The following is a 17,100-nucleotide window of genomic DNA, read 5'->3' on the forward strand; positions in this document are numbered from 1 at the left end:
CTGCTTGGTAAAATTTTAGACACCATTTGTGACACAGCACCTTGAAAAGTATTCATTCTTCTTGCTGCATTTCTTTGGCACATATTTGTGCTGTTAACTGCACTTTGATTAATAAGAGTGATTAATAAGAGCAGATCTTGCAATGTGATATTTTTGAATAGTGTTGGCAAATGCGAGCTGCAACCTGAATGAGACAAGATGCTCTGATTCACAGTATGCTGGCAGCAGCATCTATAAACAGAAAACTGCAAATCAGCTACGATTTTCATCACAGTCAGTACAGTAGCAGCTATAGCAATGACATGCATACTTTTACCATAATGCCCAATAACGGTGGCCCGTGTAGTTCAAAAAGACTTGGATTTTCTGTAGCTTGTTCAAATGGAGGCGGGTCTGTATTTATACCAGAAGCAAATCGCACCAGAGTTCATTCAAGCGGACCAACGTCCGAATGAACTTTTCGGAAGCAGACCACACCTCAGAGAGTGTTTCAGTCCAATTGTTTGGTCCATGTCAGTTTTCAGTTGAGTGTATTCACACCTGCACAAGAGGTTTGGACAAATGGGGGAAACGAACTCTGCTCTGTTTAATGCAGACCAAATGTGTCAGATGTGAATAATCCCCAAGATGCATCTCTGCTCCAGCATGCCTAAAGTCCTGAGGCACACCTCCATTAGAACATAAGGGATACATGCATTGTAATAGTAAGGATTTATGCAAACTTGATTAGTTTTGAACTTACAGTTTGAGTTTCTGTCTCATTTGCGCTGCTGCTTTGTCACTGCCCCTATCAGAGATAAGAAAATATGAAGTTATTTTCTATGCAAAAAGCATCATTCAAAGTAAATTCTAAAACTGGGAGGACAACTTTGATATGATTATCCAAAGGCAGAGGAAAACAGTCACACAAAAATGTTGATGTAGACACACTTGGACAAGGAGCAATCCAACAACCAATTACAGAATCCAAATTAAAACATTTTTCTTACCGTTTCATAGTCATCCATTTAAAAACAAAAATTAAGCTTTCTTCTTAATTTTTGTTTTTCGCTTTATACACAGTACTTTAGTAGTTTCATGCAAAAATAATTCTGGGAAGACAACCAACATAAAATGTTAATAAATCAATAAAATGACAATAGAACAACCACACCCCGCCTCTGCAGCAGTAAGAAGTACAAAGCCAATTTCTGAGAGCACATTATTTTTGATAAAACACACAGGAAGGTTTCTTTGTGCTACATGTGGAACAGCAACTAATAAAATTCAGATGAATCCCATGTTGACTTTTGATATGAAGGCCAATAGTCGGACCATTCTGGAAAGATGCACAAACTAAATATATCATGACTTGCACTGACTGAAGCTGCACCAGTTCTTTAAGTTAGGATACCTGTTTCTATTTATTCAAGAATTCAATGACAGAAAACAGCATACATTGCAGAGGAACAAAAGGCAGTATGACTTTTTAGTTGCTTTAAAGCAGACATTTATTTTGGTAACATTATCCAAAATTTGGAGACACCACACTTTAGATTTACTGCCTTTCAGAGAGACACAGCACACAGTTGTTTGAATGAGCATCCAAAGCCCTTTGAATCATGTTGGGGTTAAAGAACATGTCCTCATTGCCTCCAGCATCAAATGATGTATTACTGGAAATGCTGACACCGAGACAGACTTTTTTTAAACCAGCTAAGCCCCCGAGCCTAATTCCAGCTGAATAAGTTCAGCTGGAATTTGACAAAAAGATCTAAATCAGAACACTCTCTTTCAAGTAAAAAAGGAAAAAAATGTATAAAAATAAGTTTTAAAGAAAATTGTAGATTTTTAAACCAAGTTTTTTTTTGAAGAACCTAAGCATTTGGTAAATAAGCCACTCAAAGTTAAAATGTATTTGATATAAACATAGAAATGCTCTCTTTCTAGACTTTATGCAAAAAGCTGGAGGGAAATGACTTTTGTTAACACAAGAAGAACAATGAGCTTACAATCCAAACAAAAGACAACACCGGAACCTAGAAGCAACCAGGGGCATGCAGGAAGAGCAACAGAAGGAGCCAGTTGAAAACGATGAGACAGAGGGGCTTAAATACACCGAGGAAGACACCGACGTGACCAATAGGCTAAAGAAGCTAATGACAGGTGATTATATGCAGCTGGGGAAAGGAGCAGTTAAAGGCAAAAATAAAACAATGATTAACAGCTGTGATCAGGAGCTTTTAAGAATGGTGAGCGGAGGTAAGGTGAAGACAAACAAAAACAAAAAGAATGAAAGGGAAAAGTGTAACCCGGGTGTAAATTTTGACTTCCATTTCCCCCATTATCCAGTTTTCTGAACTCCCTGTTATTTTAAATCTCGCGATACCGCTAATATAATACCAGCGATTCTCGCGAGATTGTCCATAGCCAATCGCTGTTGGGCTCTGTATCACATGTACCAACACCGCCCATTCGGCTAGGTATATTAGTTGGAGCAGGGAAGAGTGAGATTAGGACGCGCTGGGAGGAGCAGAGCTGCAGGTTAGTTGAGCACAGTCATTAATCAATTTTCAAATCTGTGTGATGCTCACACAATCTACTAAACCATAGGAGCCGACTACATGTACCCAGAAGGAGGTGGGGAAAAAAGCCCATTGTGTGGGTGGAAACTGTCCACTGTAAAAGTGTGGAATCGGTGAGTCTCTGTCGTGACTTAGCATTAGCCCATATCAGTTGGTTGTGTAGCTACTAAATTACTGACGGTAACCCAATTGAGTAGCAATAAGGTGTCTTAAATTATTTATTTGAGCACTTGTTTAGATTTGAGCTTTCATATTTCATGTTAAGAAATTTACATGATATTTATTGGATGTAACTTATCTGGAATTTTATATTTATGAAAATGCATATTGACTTTTAGAATTATTGGTAGTGCAAAGAGTGCTATGTGATTAATTTGTGTGCACACTAGAAGGATGGCGAGCCTAGAACGTCTGGAAGGAAAGACTGCACTTTGTGCTGAAGGACTTCTGCTTCTCCTGCCTGGTGGTAGGAGGCTCTTGCAGCGAACGAACAATTTTAAATTCCATTGTGATCTGACTTTTTTGTCACTACGGACCTGCACCAAGTACGTCAACAACAGTTGATTGGGACCTCTAACCAACCCCAGCTGGGGTAGATGAACTAAAGGGTGGAGGTTCATTGGAACTGTGGAACGGATGATTATTGTTTTCTTTAGTTATTGTTTTGTTTTCTTTTCTTTTCCTTTATTTTTGTGCATTTCTTTTGCTATGGCAAATCAGATCTTGTAAATATGTATAAATACCCACAATATAAATTCAAGACACCTGCAAACTGCAAAATTTCTACTGTCTCCTCCTTCATGAGTCGATCCTATTCTCAGAATTTCTAAACCTAACTCATTGATCTTGGTTACTACCCATTTACATTTATTGAGAAAAGTATTACCTTTCATTAATATGCTACATTAATTTATGGCGAGCTAGCCAGGAGGAGTTGTACAGAGTTGAAGTATTGCAGTTGTTATTTTTTTTCTCTATTATGGATGTTTTGGCGAAATATGGGGTTAAAATACCGAATGCAGTGTTGATTAAATATGCAACAAACACAGAAACTGATAATGAAGTAGCTGATTTTCTGACAGGTTATGGGTCAATGGAAAAGTTTAAATTTATAACTGATTCTGACTCAGATTTTTATAACTGCATAATTTTTGAGTTTTCGTCAGGGAGTGCGTTAGAGAGGTTGCGTAAAATCTTGCCGTACTCGTATATTGGCCAAACTGAAAAAATTACTTATGAAATCGAAGAACTGTCAGTGGTTTGCTCTGAGTTAGAGACCAAAATAAAAACTCAAGCTTACCTGAGTGAAATGAAAAATGTGGCTAAGCTTACAGGTCAAAATTTCACAGATGTCCTCAAAGGTGTAATGTCTCTACTGGGCCAGTCGATCACTGAACTTTGTCCAGCCCCATCTTTGAAGATTTCTTCAGATGAAGAGGAATTGGCTATGGCTACTCCCAGTACATCACAGATGACAACCAAGGGTGCTATCCATCTCAAACCAGAAGATGTCACTGCAGAGGAAAGGGAGCTGCCACACGCCCAACCTGATCCTACAGCCCACTACACGTCACATCCTTCTGGACCTTTGCCAGCCATGTCTTTCTCAGATATCAATCCACCTGGAGTGCAGAGGTATGTGGTTGAGCATATCATGAAAAGTGATGACAATGCAATGCACATGTCCTCATTAAAACTTAGATCATTTTCTGGTCGATCTCCAAGACCACAACATGAAATAGATTATGAAACTTGGCGATCTGGTGTTGATCTTCTGTTAAAAGATCCTGCTGTGTCAGAACTACAGCGTTCTAGAAAGATATTTGACAGCTTACTATCACCTGCTGCAGACATGGTTAAATATCTTCAATCAGATGCACCTCCTTCAAGTTATCTCAAAATTCTTGACTCTGCCTATGGAACAGTCCAAGATGGTGATGAACTGTATGCAAAATTTATGGAGCAGTTTCAAGATGCAGGTGAAAAACCATCAGTTTATTTGCAACGTCTGCAAGTGACTTTGAACCATGCTTTGAGAAGGGGTGGAATATTGGCTACTGACTTTGAAAAGCATTTGTTGAATCAGTTCTGTCGTGGTTGTTGGGATAACACCTTAATCTCTGAGCTTCAACTTAAGCAGCGCAAGTCAAACCCACCATCTTTTGCAGAACTGTTGTTATTGTTAAGAACAGAAGAAGACAGAGAAGCTGCTAAAATTCAGCATATGAAACAACACCTTGGTTCCAGTAAACCAAGAGCCAGTGTGCATTCACATCATGCTTATGCAGCAGTTGAAGAAAAGAGTGCTTATGATAACCTGACTGTCATCAGCCAACAACTTGCCAAGCAGTTAGCTGATGTACAAAAACAGTTGGTTGCTCTTACAACTGCTCAGTCCAGTCAAAACCAGTCTGTTTTGCCAAAATCTATGCATGCTGCCAAGCTCAGTCAGCCCCCACAGACTAGTAAATGTGCATCTCGACCCTCTCACAAAAATGCAGTTTTACCACCCAAACCAGGTTACTGTTACAACTGTGGAGATGATGGACATATAAAGACTAAATGTGACAATCCTCCTAATCCGTCACTGGTTGCTGCTAAGAAGAAGCAGTTTATGGAAAAGCAGAAGAAGTGGCAGAAAATGAACTCTCATAGTGCCCTGTCGTTAAACTGAACCAGGTTCTCGTTGAGGGGCGAACGGGAACTGCAGAGGGCCAGCAAAGTCCCACTAAGCAGACGCCTATAAGATGCACCGGTTTGTCTCATATAACTCCTGAGATTATAGAATTCCCACCAGGGTTGATTGGCTCAAAATGTACTGGTCAAGTAACAATAGCTGGTCAGCAAGTTGAATGCCTGTTAGATACAGGATCACAAGTTACCACAATACCAGTTTCATTTTATAATCAGTATTTTTCTCATCAACCTGTGAAACCATTAAAAGAGCTATTACAAGTAGAGGGAGCTGCAGGCCAAGCTGTCCCATATTTGGGTTACATAGAAATGACAGTCATTTTTCCTAAGGAGTTTATTGGCACAGATTTGAATGTTTGTACTCTAGCACTTGTGGTTCCAGATGTTAAAAGTGGAACCCAGTCCCAAGTTTTGATTGGAATGAACACTCTTGACTCATTGTATGACAAATGCATGAACGATGAAAGTGTTAACTTTAGCCCAGCCAAGCATGGCTATAAAGCAGTTCTTCAACTGCTTCAGTTAAGGCCACCAGCAGACCCAAGAGCCCAGTGTATGTGATGTAGCACTAGACAGTGAGGCACCTGTTGTTTTTCCTGCAGGCCATACCATCGTTCTAGAAGGCTATGCCTGTACTAGCTTGTTGCCAGTTAGGGGTTGGGCATTAGTTGAACAGCCATCCATTCCCTTGCCGGGAGGATTGTGTGTGAAGAATTGCCTAGTATCATTGCCCAATCATACACGACATAAAATCCCAGTGGTTATTACAAATGAGTCAAAACAGAGCATAACATTGTCACCACCTGCTATTATTGCAGAGATCACAGTATCATCACAGCTTCTATCTGAGGTTTCCTGCTATAGTGCGCAGCTCAAGAACACTGACCAAGTTGATCTCCTGTTTGAATTTGGAGATTCTCCAATTCCTCTTGATTGGAAAGAACGAGTTATTGCTAAACTCAAAGAAATACCAGAAGTATTTTCCCATCATGACCTTGATTTTGGATGTACTGATCGGGTGAAGCATCACATCCATCTTCATGATGAGACTCCAATTAAACATCGTGCTCGCCCTATCCATCCAAATGACATTGAGGCTGTTCGCAATCATTTGCGAGATCTTCTGGAGACAGGAGTAATAAGAGAATCAGAATCGCCATTCTCATCACCTATTGTAGTTGTTCGGAAGAAGAATGGGGATGTTCGACTTTGTGTAGATTATAGAAAGTTGAATCTACAAACCATAAAGGATGCTTATGCATTACCAAATTTGGAAGAGTCATTTTCAGCTCTCACTGGTTCACGTTGGTTCAGTGTTCTTGATCTGAAATCAGGATATTATCAGATAGAAATGGAAGAAAGTGATAAGCCTAAAACAGCATTTGTAACACCACTTGGGTTTTGGGAATTCAACAGAATGCCTCAAGGTGTGACTAATGCACCAAGTACTTTCCAGCGTCTTATGGAGAAGTGCATGGGTGACTTGCATTTGAAAGAAGTTTTAGTTTTCTTGGATGATCTGATTATCTTCTCGGACACCCTAGAAGAGCATGAGAGTAGGTTGATAAGAGTGTTGCAGAAACTCCGAGATTATGGTCTTAAATTATCCCCGCAGAAATGTAAGTTTTTCCAAACTTCTGTGCGATATTTAGGCCATGTAGTTTCTGAATATGGGGTTGAAACGGATCCGGAAAAGATTAGTGCTTTAAAATCTTGGCCAGTTCCTCAAACTTTAAAAGAACTGCGATCATTTCTTGGTTTTGCCGGGTATTATCGCAGGTTCATTAATGGCTACGCTGCTATTGTTAAACCTTTAAATGACCTGACAAAAGGGTACCCCCCTACCCGCAAACGTGGCAGCAAAGCAAAAATCACAATGAAAAGCCATGATGCAAAGCAACCTTTTAATGAGAGGTGGACTGCACAATGTCAATCTGCTTTTGAAACATTGATTGACCGATTGACGACAGCTCCAGTACTCGGTTTTGCCAACCCAAGTCAACCTTACATTCTGCATACAGATGCCAGCGCCATTGGGCTCGGAGCTGCTCTTTATCAAGAACAAGAGGGGAAGCTACGAGTTATTGCATATGCTAGCCGTGGGTTGTCTGCCAGTGAAGCTAGATATCCAGCCCATAAATTGGAATTTTTAGCTTTAAAATGGAGCGTAACTGAAAAATTCCATGACTATCTTTATGGCTCTAGTTTTACTGTTGTTACTGATAACAATCCATTAACTTATGTCTTGACCTCTGCTAAACTTGATGCTGCTAGTCATCGATGGCTTGCTGCACTGTCTACATATGACTTTAAATTGCAGTATCGTGCTGGCAGCCAAAACAGAGATGCTGATGCCCTCTCCAGGAGGCCGCACCCTCAGACGCCCGATCCGCACAGAGAATGGGATATGGTGCAACAGTTCATCACAGCACATATGACTGACGCAGAGGATGCTGCAGAACTCACCCCAGATGTGGTCAGAGCCATTTGTCACAGCTGCCTGTTGAGAGGCCAAAGTCCTGATGGTCCTTTGGAGAGAAACATTACTTTGGTTGAAACCATGACTATGACCCCTACAGTTCTCCCTGATTTGTATGTTGATGAGTCCACAGGGCTGCCAGTGCTTCCATCACTGTCCCTTCAAGACATCAGGGAGAAACAGAGAGCTGATCCTGTTTTGAGAGAAGTTATCCATCAGCTGGAAACAGGAGAGAAAATCCCTCCAACGGCCAGGGCTGAGCTTCCTGACCTTCCTCTGGTGATGAGAGAATGGAATCGCCTGGAATTAAAAGATGACATCCTATATAGAAGGAGGCAAAATGGTGAGGTTCTATCGTTTCAACTTGTGTTGCCAGAAGAATGTCGTTCTGCTGTTCTGTCAAGTCTTCACGATGACATGGGTCACATGGGAGTCGAAAGAACAATTGATCTTGTAAGATCTAGATTTTTTTGGCCATGTCTGCAGATGTTGAAAATAAGATCAAAACCTGCAATCGCTGCATTCGCCGAAAAGCTTTGCCAGAGCGAGCTGCACCATTGGTGAATATTCAGACCAGCCGGCCACTTGAACTCCTCTGTATGGATTATCTATCAATTGAACCTGATAAAAGTAATACTAAAAACATTCTTGTCCTCACAGACCATTTCACCAAGTATGCTATGGCCTTTCCAACAGCCAATCAGAAAGCAAAGACTGTTGCTAAGTGCTTGTGGGAAAACTTTATTGTGCACTATGGGTTTCCTGAGCGCCTGCATACAGATCAAGGACCTGATTTCGAGTCTCATCTTATTAAAGAGCTCTGCAACATTGCTGGCATTAAAAAGTCACATACCACACCATACCATCCCCGTGGGAACCCTGTTGAAAGGTTCAATAGAACTTTGCTCAGCATGTTGGGAACATTAGAGCCAGAGCAGAAAACTAGGTGGAAAGAGTATGTCAAGCCACTTGTTCATGCTTATAATTGCACCCGAAATGAGGTTACAGGTTTTACTCCATACGAGTTAATGTTTGGTCGCTGTCCAAGACTTCCTGTTGATATAGCTTTCAACTTACCTGTTGAAGATCTATCATCTCAAACACATTCTCAATATGTACAAAACCTGCGTTCACGGCTAAAAGAATGTTTCCAGCTAGCTTCTGAAAATGCAAGAAAAATGGCAAAAAGAAACAAGATTCGTTTTGATCAAAGAGTGAAACCAGCCACTCTTGAAGAAGGTGATCGAGTATTGGTCCGAAATGTGAGGTTCAGAGGCAAGCATAAACTGGAGGATAAATGGGAGACAAGCATCTATGTGGTGATTGAACGTGTGGGTGATCTGCCGGTGTATGTTGTAAGACCCGAAACGGATCCCTCTGGAGGGACTCGACCTCTGCACCGTGACCTTCTTCTCCCTTGTGGATTTCTCCCTCAGGTTGAAGTTGATCAGCCAGTTTCCACACTTACTGCAGGCCTCTGACCCGCAGCCTTCAGGAATCAGTGGAAGACCCAGAGGGGAGTCCAGATGAGGAGGATGAAGGGTGGAGTGCACCCCGGTTTTCAGTTTTTCCAACAGTGAAGGTCAGTGTTGAGGGTACAGTCCCTACCCAGCCCATGACCAGAGTTCCAGCTCCTGAGATGGAAAGACAGAATCCCTCACCGGATGTGGATAAGTCGTCTCTACTGTCTGATGCTGTGGACCCACTTCCTACCATGGAAAAAGTTTCTTTAGGAGATCAGACAGACCCAGGAAATTCACCTGTGCCTGAACATGTCCCCGAGCTGAATCCATCTGAAGAAGATTTGGAACTCCATGGCCCAGTAGAGACATTACGAAAATTGACCATATCATCACCACATTCTAGTGAATCACCTATAGCTGTTTCTCAGGCTAGTGATGGTTTTGAAGCTGAACAGCCAATTCGTCGGTCCAGTCGAGAGCCAAAACCAATCAAGCGCCTTCAGTATGCTGCTTTAGGCAATCCATTAAGCTCTGTAGTGCAAAATCTTTTACATAGCTTAGCTTCTGCTTATGGTGAAATGTTCACGGAACCTGTCTTAGATTCTCCTGTATGTCCTAGTGTTCAGATAATTTAGCATGCACCGGCGTTGCATGGATTTAAGGGGGGAGGGTGTAACCCGGGTGTAAATTTTGACTTCCATTTCCCCCATTATCCAGTTTTCTGAACTCCCTGTTATTTTAAATCTCGCGATACCGCTAATATAATACCAGCGATTCTCGCGAGATTGTCCATAGCCAATCGCTGTTGGGCTCTGTATCACATGTACCAACACCGCCCATTCGGCTAGGTATATTAGTTGGAGCAGGGAAGAGTGAGATTAGGACGCGCTGGGAGGAGCAGAGCTGCAGGTTAGTTGAGCACAGTCATTAATCAATTTTCAAATCTGTGTGATGCTCACACAATCTACTAAACCATAGGAGCCGACTACATGTACCCAGAAGGAGGTGGGGAAAAAAAGCCCATTGTGTGGGTGGAAACTGTCCACTGTGAAACTGTGGAATCGGTGAGTCTCTGTCGTGACTTAGCATTAGCCCATATCAGTTGGTTGTGTAGCTACTAAATTACTGACGGTAACCCAATTGAGTAGCAATAAGGTGTCTTAAATTATTTATTTGAGCACTTGTTTAGATTTGAGCTTTCATATTTCATGTTAAGAAATTTACATGATATTTATTGGATGTAACTTATCTGGAATTTTATATTTATGAAAATGCATATTGACTTTTAGAATTATTGGTAGTGCAAAGAGTGCTATGTGATTAATTTGTGTGCACACTAGAAGGATGGCGAGCTAGAACGTCTGGAAGGAAAGACTGCACTTTGTGCTGAAGAACTTCTGCTTCTCCTGCCTGGTGGTAGGAGGCTCTTGCAGCGAACGAACAATTTTAACTTCCATTGTGATCTGACTTTTTTGTCACTACGGACCTGCACCAAGTACGTCAACAACAGTTGATTGGGACCTCTAACCAACCCCAGCTGGGGTAGATGAACTAAAGGGTGGAGGTTCATTGGAACTGTGGAACGGATGATTATTGTTTTCTTTAGTTATTGTTTTGTTTTCTTTTCTTTTCCTTTATTTTTGTGCATTTCTTTTGCTATGGCAAATCAGATCTTGTAAATATGTATAAATACCCACAATATAAATTCAAGACACCTGCAAACTGCAAAATTTCTACTGTCTCCTCCTTCATGAGTCGATCCTATTCTCAGAATTTCTAAACCTAACTCATTGATCTTGGTTACTACCCATTTACATTTATTGAGAAAAGTATTACCTTTCATTAATATGCTACAAAAGGAAATCTGATCCATAAACCGAAATGAGCATGAATCTGATTAAACAAATCATGAACACAAACAATGAGAATGGCGGAACACAAAGGATGAGCTTTGAACACGAGATAAATATGTTGCCAAACTCAGATGTAAGAAAGCAATGCGGAAATGATCAAAACAGAAAATAACAAAAACTAAAAGTCCAAGCACCTGTAGACCATGACCAGATTGAACGATACCAGATAAACTGTGCACACAACTTCCTCCTCATAAACACCATCTGCTAATTTCTACAAGATGCATCCCGCATGTGAATCAACCATTTTTGTTTTGTACAATTGGGCAAAAGGAAGAAAGGACACTATCTATTCATCATGCTGTTCATTCTCATAAGACATCCTACTCTCAAGAAGATTATCCAGAGGAGAAAGCTTCAGCGGTAGATTACAACAGCCACATATGGGAGACATTATTTGCAATTACAGTACAGTAGTTGAGACGCATATACAAGCTATACAACATATACACAGCAAAGCCACAGTGTGTGTCTAAGTCAAAGAGAAAGGAGTGGTGTGAATGAGAGCTGCTAAACAAAAGCTCTGGAAAAAACAGGCCTCTTTGTGCAAATGAAGCAGACTGAGGAGGAAACAATAAAGTCAGGCTTTATAAACAACATTTTCTGACAGCTAAGCATGCCTGGCTGAGACAAAGTGTCAGAGGACTATGTTTAAATTCTTCTCACATGCGTGAGTGTTTAGAACACACATAATCACGTCAGATCTTTAGTTGATATCCTCTATATGTATGTGTGTACTAGAGAGCAGCATGTAATTAAAGTAATCACGTGCTGCATGTTTTTCACCCCTGCTGTGGTCTGGAAATGCGGCATGTGCAAAAACGTGTCACCCTCCTGAAAATTAATCATTTCCACTCAGGCCCCTCCAACCACACTAATGAGAGTCAGAATCTATAATGACAATTGGGCTGCAAAAGTACAAGCTATTTTCTTTATAGCTCACCTCTGAGAGGGAAACACGTTGTTCCTTGCATATGGTTCGAATAAAGGTGGATTGGATATGTTTAGTGGATTGTATTGAAAAGCTGTCATTTTAAAATCCCTTCATTCAGGGCTCATGTACTACTTAATTTAACTTTACTAAGCCAAACATCTTGCAGCATCTATGGGGAAAACAGTCAAAAGACTGGCGCAAATATGGCTAGCGCATGAGGATACAATTTTTCCTCAACACATTAGAGGGAACATCAATCTAAGGTTACAATGAACAGCATCATGACGGACCAGTTGAATATTTTTGGCTTTATATGAGGGCAGCTTGGACGAAAATGTTTGTGCTTGTGTCAGCTGGATGGATGTTTTGCTGAGTGTTGCTAACTAAGAACAGAGCGGTGTGCGAGCAGGATGCGAATTAGAAGTACATGATATTCTCAAGGCTAACTTAGAAACCTCAGGAAACAGCAACAGATTCACAACCGGCCCAGCGCCAACAAATGTTCTCCATTACATGTCAAACAAATTAGTGAAACAAAGACAAGTATTGATGCCGATTTATCCTTGGACTATGCAGTGTTCTTTGATCTCATCAGTCTCATCACCAAACTTTATGTGCAAATTTTGCTCAAAAGAATTAGCTTTCAAACAAAAAACGTGGCTCACTTCAGACTGACGCTACAAATCAACATAAAGGCAATTTTATCACCATCTGACTTGTCTTCCTCTGTTTTAGAGTTTGGAAGGCTCTACGCTAATGGCACCTCTGGCCTCCCAATAACACTATAACAGAAAGTGGGATAGCACAAGATAAATATGTTGCCAAACTCATCTTGTCTTGGTCATTCATCTGTGCATCTTTTCAGCAGAAAATTGAAGCAAGGTTGTTTTTGTTTCTTTTCAAACACATCCAGCTGTTTTCCCCATTTCTCTCGTGTTTTTAACCCATTGCAGATGATTTAGGCAGATGTACTTTGGCCTTCCAAAAGTCTCATTTTGTTAAGTTATATTCACAAGCCTCAATGGGTTTTGTGTTGGTATTTTATGTAATAGAACACCACAAAGAGGTGCATGATTGTGGAACTGAAGAAAAACATGCGTGATTTTCAAAAAATTATCTAAAGAGTGGGGTGCATTTGTAGTTTATAGTAGGCTGAACCCCCACAAGACTTTGTAAAGTAATGTGTTGCTGCAAACACAGCAGGAAGTCTTTTGGAGTATGTCTCTATGGCTTTACATTTCAAACAAAAGAAGCTTTTGCCTTTTTTGCAACATAGTTCAAGCTTAGTCAGATTGAATAAAGAGTGTTGCCACAGATCCAGACTAGACTTTGACCTCAGACTCCATTCATCTTTCCATAAACTCTAATCAGATTTCCTGTCCCTACTGAAGAAAAGCATTTCCACAGCATGATTAGTTTTCTGTCACAAGTAGCATATTTATTTAGCAGTAAGGGGTTAAAACAGATAATGATATGTTTAGTTCTATTACATAAAATCTCATTTAAATATAGGTAGAGCTGGCAATCAATGCTTCATGTTCACTGATATGATACATCTGCTGCCTTCAAGAATAACCCTCTGTAAGCTTCTATGAACTCACTATGGAATCTATTCTTTTAATAAATTTAGTATGTGTTTACATATGAATGTAGTACTCTGCTCAGAGGTATCAAGGCACACACACACACACCATACAACATTCTTTCATCAACTCAACAAATCCACAGATGCGTCTGTCCAGATCTCTTTGCTTCCTCAGTCCACCCAGATTCATATCCTCCCTCAGTGGTCTTAATAAAATCCCACCACCCACTTTTTATGTGTCACTTCCACTCAATCTACTCAATCTAAAGGGACTCTGTGACTATCTAAGCTCATTGTGTGAGACTCTTGAGCCCCTCACTAAACCACAGATGCTTGAAGCCAGTGTGGCTATTAGGACACCGGGTCCCTGACATGTGGAAGCAATCATAGAAGACAAAGATGAAGTGATATGTAAAACTATTAAAAATATGGATGAAGTTCTGATGTCGAACTAAAATATAGTCTCCCAGCAACAGCTCAAATGTATTAGTTGTAGGTGTCTCACAGCTAAAATCTTGATAAATGATGACAGCAATAAAACGTCTTATCATATTACATAGAAGTACCTCGAACATTCAGTGAATATTAGATAAACCAAATATTAAGTGAAAGTTATTGCTTCAGTGAGGCAATTTGGCTGATAAGATTAAATTGTTAAACAATTTAAATGGATTAACTGAGTAACCAAATAAAATATTTTATTATTTGATCCTTTTCTGTGTTGTATGCATGACTTGTAAACTCTTCCATATTTGGGTGCAGCCGCACAGCTTAGTGTATTTTGTTGGTATTTCATGTGACAGATCAACAGAGTACTACTAGCTTTTTCGTCTTTTGCTCTTTTGGTTTGTTGTTTTGTTTGTATTTCTTTTTAATTCCTGTAAAGCACTCTGTATTACCTTGTTGCTGAAAATGTGCTATATAAATAAAATTACCTTCACTTTTAATATTCCCATTTAACAATTTCCTTTTTCTTTAACACAGAATGTGGTTCTGGAATACTTCTTCTGTGTTTATTGTGTGTGTATGATTGGTCTTTACAAAACTGTTTTAAAACTGAGTTGTTTTTTTCCCCTCATTCAGTGTGGGGATTGACGCAGGGATTCCTGCAAAATCGCCCACTGTATGAAATCAACTGCTCACTTTCGCTATATGTTTTTTTCAGTAAAAGTCGGTCACTTGATGGAATTGGCTGGGTTTCCTTTAGATAGAAAACCTTTCACTAATTGGAATAATAGATTAATGTATTTGAATCTAAAGAGTATAAATTGTGAATCAAATGTCTAAACTGCCTGCAACAGACTGGCAACCTGTCCAAGGTGTACTCCAGTTCTTGCCTGGAACGTTAGCTGGAGATAGGCACCAGCACATCCTGACCCCACTAGGGATGAGGGTGTTACAAAATGGATGGACAGATGGACGGATGGATGGATGGACGGAAGGACAGATGTCTAAATTGCAAATCAAACTCAAATAATTTTGAAATTTTGAATTGACTTTATATTTATGAATACATGTATTCGTTGTGAATTGACATTTTAAAAATTATTCAACAGAATTGAATTGTCTTTCAGAGGTTTTCTGTTTGGAAATGACAGCTAAAAAACTATTCTTGAGTAACTTAAAGTAGCAAGTCGATCAATATCTATAGCATTCTCAACTGATCAATGGAAAGCTTTTGCTGGCATTACAGCATTTAAACCCTTTGTAAAAACTGGCTTTTGCATGAGTTCCCACTCTAATCTTCCCTGCCATCACCCTAATTTTTGGCTCTAAAACATAAATTTATCATCTAAAGCAACAACATGTTGGTACAATTAAAATATTATTTTCAGACTATATATGCCTGTATGCTGACTTTTCCCTCAAGATTTAAAATTTTATATCACAGCATCACAAAAGTTGTAATCACTGTATTTTTTGAGTTTTCTGGAGTTTTTTTCAAAATTTTTCTCTCTATTTTGACCCCTTTCGCCCCATTTTCAACCCATTTTCTTTACCCTTTAAAATGGAGGACATACAGTGTAGACAACCTAAACAACATGAAATGTAATGTGAAAAAAGGAGCTCCTCAGTCACCCGTAGAGCTCATCTGTAGAGCGTTTTTCATATCCATACAGTCAAAGCCTCACATAAGACAAATAATTCTCATTCACTGAGGTTCACTTATTTCACAAAGAGTGAGAAATTATTTTTTTTTTCTACATCTGCAAAGTTGATAGAGACTAACTAATATAAATACATTCAACATTTTAATATAAAGTTGCTCAAATGTTGCTCACCTGAAATTGAAGAATGTAGTTGTTATGTGAAGTTGGGAAAGCTGCTGTGTAATTAAAATTAATTTCATCAATGTGGCCCTATTCACACACTCTTATAAACAAAATTAGCTCCATAGGTAATCAGGAAAATAAAGTATAGATTTAAAGAATACACAAAACTATGCAAAATCCTTGGTGACATCTGCAGTGATTTGGAAACAAAACATAGAGGGCAAAACGTTGTATAGTTTTCATGTGTTTATTTCATCTATTCATGTATTTTACCATCAGTTTTTACCAACATAGTCTGAACAATAAAACTTTGTAATTTCTTTAAATGCTCTTCAGGAGTAGTTCTCCAAACTGCTTGTTCAGTTTTTTGGAGTCTTGGCTGCAGTTTGTTCCATTAAGTGTCTCGATGAACCCACACACTCCTTTAAGAATCGCTGAGGTCGGACTCTGGGGAGACCGCTCCGTGACGGAGATTGTTATACGGTATGATTTTCAGTCCAGATATGCTTTTACTGAATTTGAAGTGTGCTTGGGATAAAACTTAAACTTTAAGCTGCATAGTGTCAAGACAAATCTAATCTTTCTCTTTTTTTGTATTCTTAATACTATCTATTTTTGAAGAAATCCTCAAAATCCTTGGTTAAAATGCAGCTAGAGACTTTCCAATTTTAAAAATGCAGATATAAACTGATTTACCTCTTACCTCACAGGATTTCAACTAAAATTGTCACACTAAATTAAATTGCCCAGGAAAACCTGCTGTTTCCTATTTTCACTTAACATCCTGTTTAAATTGGCATAAATCAGTCTTTTCTCTTTGCTTCCCCTTCTTGAGAATAGCTTTTTGACACCCACAGCTCCACTGTGTGTGTTTCTGATGAGGTTTTGGCAAACAGCGGATGGATCAAATGAAGAGCCAAATGAATCTCTCAGGTTCTGTTAAGTTTTTGTTAGACTTTTCTCCACCATCTTAAAAAAAAAAAAGAAAAATTACAGTTCATCTGCTTTGCTCAACATTTTTCTTTTATGACACTAAATCCAAATCTTGGGACAGCATTTTATGACTTTAAGACCTAACATACTCGGCAGAAAAAAAGAGAAATTGCTAAGACTAAGGACACTACAATATATTTTTTTACATCTGTAGATGTCTGGATCAGTTCTTTTTTTAAAGGTTTTATTGGCTCAGGTGGCT

The 17,100-nt window shown here is 39.5% G+C and overlaps 1 protein-coding gene across 2 annotated transcripts in view; it reads right to left on the minus strand.

The window, feature by feature from the left end:
• Positions 1-17,100, minus strand: part of LOC122835340 (zinc finger protein 469) — a 243,791-nt gene that overhangs the window by 214,703 nt on the left and 11,988 nt on the right. The window contains exons 1-3 of one of the 2 annotated variants that reach the window (XM_044124332.1): positions 1,992-2,050; positions 990-1,091; positions 743-787 (exon numbers count right to left, since the gene is read on the minus strand). The exons of the other annotated variant lie outside the window; for it this stretch is intronic. The gene's annotated coding sequence lies outside the window, so the exon portion shown is untranslated. Of the gene's footprint in view, positions 1-742; positions 788-989; positions 1,092-1,991; positions 2,051-17,100 lie in introns of those variants that run through there. 2 annotated transcript variants of the gene reach the window in all.

The sequence above is a fragment of the Gambusia affinis genome, linkage group LG08, assembly GCF_019740435.1.
Source record: "Gambusia affinis linkage group LG08, SWU_Gaff_1.0, whole genome shotgun sequence".
Lineage (NCBI taxonomy): Eukaryota > Metazoa > Chordata > Actinopteri > Cyprinodontiformes > Poeciliidae > Gambusia > Gambusia affinis.